Source organism: Carassius auratus, unplaced genomic scaffold (genome assembly GCF_003368295.1).
Source record: "Carassius auratus strain Wakin unplaced genomic scaffold, ASM336829v1 scaf_tig00002407, whole genome shotgun sequence".
Lineage (NCBI taxonomy): Eukaryota > Metazoa > Chordata > Actinopteri > Cypriniformes > Cyprinidae > Carassius > Carassius auratus.
The window spans coordinates 101674-108290 of record NW_020523444.1 but is presented as its reverse complement, the minus strand read 5'-3'; positions in this window follow the sequence as shown (position 1 = coordinate 108290).

Sequence of the window (6617 nt, the reverse complement as noted above, 5' to 3'; positions counted from 1 at the left end):
GGGAGCCAAATGTGAAAAAGCTCTACCTCCTTTAGTGGACTTTGCTATCCTAGGAACTACCAAAAGACCAGTGTTTTGTGACCATAGGGAGCGTGATGGATTGTAGCGTGGTATAAGGCTACTTAGGTACGTAGGAGCTAAACCATTAAGGAAATTATAGGTAAGTAATAATTATTTATAACTAATACGGAACTTAATAGGTAGCCAGTGCAGAGACTGTACAATTGGGGTAATATGATCAAATTTTCTTGACCTGGTAAGGACTCTAGCCGCTGCATTTTGGACTACCTGTAGCTTGTTTATTAAAGGATATCCGCCTAGAAGATGACCGCCTAGAAGTGCATTACAATAGTCTAGTCTAGAGGTCATAAATGCATGAACGTAACGTATGTGGTGTGAAGCAGCACAGACTCATTGTGCTTTCACACAGGACACATTTGCAGTCCGCTACTGATTTGCAGCTGTTTAAGCCACAAAACACAACATGTCCATTATTTTGATATCAAATCGTGTATAAAAAAAGAAGCATTTTCAGCATTGTGATACTCTTTCATCACAGTACAGTAACAATCTTTCATAGACATATTTAAATTCAAATATAAACAACGTATTACTCATGCATTTGACTGCTAGGTTTTTAAATAAGTTGCTGAAACAAGCTGCAAGACATTTAAAAACAGCATTTGGCCTTCTTTTCTTGTTAGGCTATCACAAACATTCAAAATTAAAACTCGCCAGTAACAGAAACAGTCGACTCTCGTGCCTTTTGTAGGACCCGTCACTTATTTTCGTCGTGAAGCTTGCGTCCGAAGCATGATATTGAGGATGCAGTGTTTCATTCCCTCTCAGGGAACAATGGTTACATTCGTAACCAGAGACGTTCCCTGTCAAGGGAACTTCGAACTGCGTCCTCTTAGGTGACACTATGGGGAACAGTATACCCACGCCGCCATGCTGAGGGGAGTGCAGGCCAGAATCATGGCAAATACTAAGTACCAACTCTACCATTTCACTGGGAGTCGCCCCTGGGACGGTTCGACGGCTGTCCATGACATTATCCCTTAAGGCCAAAGGCCTAAGCTACATACCCAACTTACCTTTAGGGCCTCGGCCCAGGGTAGAGCTGAAGGCTTGGAATCATGAAAGATTCCTTTAAAGGGATACGGCTAAGAACCTAGCATGTTCTTTATCAAAATCTTGCCTGTCACACAGGGGCTACCACTAGTTTTCACAAAAACTTGCCCAAAGAGCTGTCCCAACAGTTAGTAGCAACGCCCATTTCTAGATAGGTATCAGAGGATACCTGGGTGGAGTGACGCCCAAGATGAACGGGGCTTTAACCGACTCAAGAAAGGGCACGAAGCAGCTGCGCGAAGCCCTCACCATATAGGATTTTAGAAAGAACGCAGAGTACTAGCGTGCAAACTTACCACAATGTGGATTTCAGAAAATGCGCAAAGACTTCACGTGCACACTTACCATAGCATGGATTTACAAATACGGTTCTAAGGAGGGGCTCTCGTGGCACTCTGATAGAGCAGCTCGTAGATGGAATGGCCCGGGAGCAGAGCAATTGGAGAAAGAGATGTACAGATGAAGCCTCGGCCACGCCTGTACCATGGCGTCCAGCCCCAGTGGAGCTGGATGAGTCAGAGGAAGCCAGAGGGGATAGTGCGATGCTCTCTCAAGCCGCAAAACCGATCCACCCAAGTCTGGCCAACCTCTCCAACTCTGCTTCATCACCTTGATACGAAGGTGCCATTCCCCGAGCCTCAGCCCCTGCCTCAGCAGGATGTCTGCTCTCACAGTGCGTCTCAAAAACAGTATGTAATACTGGAGCGTTCTGTTGAAAAAAACTAGAATTCAGTCTCCTATGAGAGGAGGACTCCGAGCTCAGAGTAGCACGCTCATTTTCCTTTGGAAAAGGGGAGCGCTGCAAAACTACCACGAGAATTGTCCACACAGCCCCTTATGTTGAGGGAAGCGATGCTTGAGGTGTATAACAAATACACACTGGTTGAATGAAGCCCAAGGAACCCAGGGCTAATCATCTTAAGAAAGGAAACAAAGTGGAGCGCGGAAATCCTACCGTACAGGATTTCAGAAAGCACACTTACCACTTACGTGGATTTTAGAAAGTGCGCAGTCTTGCGTGCACACTAACCACTTACGTGGATTTCAGACAGTGCGCAAAGTGTTCACATGCACACTAACCACCATGTGGTTTTGAGAAAGTACACAGGCTTAGCGTGTGTACTGAAAGGTTCCTAAGCATCGCAGAGGCGCTGGATCGCACAGGAGAGGCCAGTTCCAATTTTCCAAACCTTAAGCGAGGGGAGCATCACCTGAGGCAGTACATACAGAAAGACTTCTGTAACTACCACCTCCACCTTCCCACTGCATTTCCCTGTCAATCCATGTTAATTTTTACCGCGAACAATGTGCTGTCACTTTAATTCAGCACATGCAGCACAGCAAAAATAGACTTGGTACGTAAACGATCGCTGCACTGCTGCAGACGCACTGCTCCTGGAATGCACTGACGGACTGCAACCGTGTGCAGTGTGAATGCTGGAATCCGTTAAAATGGGTTCGTAAAAGAATATGCAACGCATACGCACTGCAGACGGAGTATGTGTGAAACGGGCGTAAGATCAAGTAAAACTAGCAATGAGATGCAGCCTTGATCTGACGCAAGAAGCAAGTCATCTGTAAGTGAGTATAAAGAGCTTTCGGAGGTTATGGATCACGCCACAGCAAAGTTGGACTTGCCATGAATGTGTGCGAACAAAGTGACGCCGTGAGGCCGCCTTGATGAGCGTTATCTGACCATAGCCCTCCATCTCAGGTGAGCCTTCCATTTCTGTTTGATCTCCATACATAGATATAAAAGAAATGAAAGAGGCCATTTTCTTCTCGCATCCATTGCATTTTGGGTGCCACTCCACCTACAGTATTGTTCAAAATAATAGCAGTACAATGTGACTAACCAGAATAATCAAGGTTTTTCGTATATTTTTTTATTGCTACGTGGCAAACAAGTTACCAGTAGGTTCAGTAGATTCTCAGAAAACAAATGAGACCCAGCATTCATGATATGCACGCTCTTAAGGCTGTGCAATTGGGCAATTAGTTGAATTAGTTGAAAGGGATGTGTTCAAAAAAATAGCAGTGTGGCATTCAATCACTGAGGTCATCAATTTTGTGAAGAAACAGGTGTGAATCAGGTGGCCCCTATTTAAGGATGAAGCCAACACTTGTTGAACATGCATTTGAAAGCTGAGGAAAATGGGTCGTTCAAGACATTGTTCAGAAGAACAGCGTACTTTGATTAAAAAGTTGATTAGAGAGGGGAAAACCTATAAAGAGGTGCAAAAAATGATAGGCTGTTCAGCTAAAATGATCTCCAATGCCTTAAAATGGAGAGCAAAACCAGAGAGACGTGGAAGAAAACGGAAGACAACCATCAAAATGGATAGAAGAATAACCAGAATGGCAAAGGCTCAGCCAATGATCACCTCCAGGATGATCAAAGACAGTCTGGAGTTACCTGTAAGTACTGTGACAGTTAGAAGACGTCTGTGTGAAGCTAATCTATTTTCAAGAATCCCCCGCAAAGTCCCTCTGTTAAAAAAAAGGCATGTGCAGAAGAGGTTACAATTTGCCAAAGAACACATCAACTGGCCTAAAGAGAAATGGAGGAACATTTTGTGGACTGATGAGAGTAAAATTGTTCTTTTTGGGTCCAAGGGCCACAGGCAGTTTGTGAGACGACCCCCAAACTCTGAATTCAAGCCACAGTACACAGTGAAGACAGTGAAGCATGGAGGTGCAAGCATCATGATATGGGCATGTTTCTCCTACTATGGTGTTGGGCCTATTTATCGCATACCAGGGATCATGGATCAGTTTGCATATGTTAAAATACTTGAAGAGGTCATGTTGCCCTATGCTGAAGAGGACATGCCCTTGAAATGGTTGTTTCAACAAGACAATGACCCAAAACACACTAGTAAACGGGCAAGTCTTGGTTCCAAACCAACAAAATTAATGTTATGGAGTGGCCAGCCCAATCTCCAGACCTTAATCCAATTGAGAACTTGTGGGGTGATATCAAAAATGCTGTTTCTGAAGCAAAACCAAGAAATGTGAATGAATTGTGGAATGTTGTTAAAGAATCATGGAGTGGAATAACAGCTGAGAGGTGCCACAAGTTGGTTGACTCCATGCCACACAGATGTCAAGCAGTTTTAAAAAACTGTGGTCATACAACTAAATATTAGTTTAGTGATTCACAGGATTGCTAAATGCCAGAAAAAAAAAATGTTTGTACAAAATAGTTTTGAGTTTGTACAGTCAAAGGTAGACACTGCTATTTTTTTGAACACACCCCTTTCAACTAATTGCCCAATTGCACAGCCTTAAGAGCGTGCATATCATGAATGCTGGGTCTTGTTTGTTTTCTGACAATCTACTGAACCTACTGGTAACTTGTTTGCCACGTAGCAATAAAAAATATACTAAAAACCTTGATTATTCTGGTTAGTCACATTGTACTGCTATTATTTTGAACAATACTGTATGTATCCGAGGATAACCATTTAAACATAGTGTTGCTATTAGAGATCTGTTGAGACAGTTCTTTCAGCAAGCTTATGTGAAACCAAGCAGTAGCCCCTGTGTGACAGGCAAGACTTAGTATAAAATGCTAGATTCTTAGCCGTATCCCTTTAAAGGAATCTTTCCTGATTCCCAGTGTTAATTTTGACACGAAATTTTAATTTAGTTTTAGTCTTAGTCTTTTGACTATAATTCTTTTTAGTTTTAGTCAAGTTTTAGTCATCTGATTTGTTTTAATTTTAGTCTTATTTTAGTCGACTAAAATTGCTTGGTATTTTAGTCGACTAAAATTGCTTGGTATTTTAGTCGACTAAAATAAGACTAAAATCAATAACAGATTTACTAGACAATTTTTTACAGCTGGTATAGGAAACAAACTTAACCAAAATATATAAAACACAAATTCAACTTTATTTCAACACAACTGTGTCTTTATTTCGATTCAAAAGCTTTTATGCAGCAACAAACACTGTCATGATAATATAAACAATAACTAGCTGCCAATTGACCATCAATAAAAGAAAAATAAAAGTTAGGTCCAGGACCTTAAAGCTTACAGCTGAGCTGAACAATAAGTGCATACATTTAAAGTAAATTAGGTGGATAAAAAAAGTAACAAGATTTTATAAGGTATTCATTTGTCTAGCAATATTGTATGTTTTAAATACTACAATATTGCTAGATTAGTATGTATAATGATAGGATTTGAACATTCACGTTTCACATGACTAATATAGAAATATTTGTGATATTGTCAACAAGTAGAACATTATAAAATATACTAAACATTGGTATTAATCAAATGTATGTATCATAATATTACGTATTAGTATTGTGCTCTCATCTAACTTGAAGAAGGGGCTATTTTACATTACTTTTCAGTTCGTAATATTTAATGCTACAACATCTACGCACTGCAGTCTTCCAATTTTGCTTAGCTCAATAAACAAAAGAACATCGTTGTGAAATTACATTTGAGAAAATGTCCAGGTGGCTCGTCTGTAAATGTCTTTTCAAATTGGTTGTGTTCTTGCCACGAATGAGCGCTCCGCGTGCTTTACGCTTTGTTTTGTTTTGTTCGTCGTCAAACGTGAAGTTAGCTGTGGACATTATGTCGCTCTTTTAGACATCACCTCTTCGAATGCCGACTTCCCGCGAGCTCATTTAAAAACTGAAAACCTTCGCTTCACGTCTCAATAAGTCAGGCTCGGATTGGTTCTCTTCTCTCATGCAGTCTCGCCTGTTCCGTTTTGCCGGTTCTTTTGCTCATTCCTCGCATCTCTCCCATCTGCTGATTTGATTTTCGTCACAGTCTATTTTCGTCTCGTCCCTTATTCGTTGACGATAATGTCAATCAATTTAGTCATAGTTTTAGTCTCCATCAGTGCCTTCTATTTTAGTTTTCGTTTCGTTTTCGTCCGCAAAAATATATTCGTGACGAAATTAATGACGAAAATATTTAGTCAACGAAATTAACACTGCTGATTCCAAGCCTTCAGCTGTACCCCAGGCTGAGGCCCTAACAATTAATTTGGGAATGTAGCTTAGGCCTTTGGCCATAAGGGGTACTGTCACAGACAGCCATCTATATGTCCCAGGGGCAACTCCCATTGAAATGGTAGAGTTGGTACTTAGTGTTCGCCATGATTCTGGCCTGCACTCCCCTCAGCATGGCGGCACAGGTATACTGTTTCCCATAGCGACCCCTAGAGGACGCAGTTCAAAGTTCCCTTGAAAGGATCTCCCTTGAAAGGATGTTCCCTTGAAATCTCCCTCCCGTGGTGCGGACGCAAGCTTCAGATGAAGAAGTGAATGACGTGTTCTCCTGTTTATAGTCTATATGCCTGTTTATAGTCATGCTGGTAGTGATGTCAGATGCTGTCACCGGCCAACTCGTTGGGTGTTTTTTCAATGTATGCTTCAGACATGGGTCACAACGAGGTGATCCCCATAGCAACCCCTAGAGGACGCAGTGTCTCGTTCCCTACTCAGAGAAC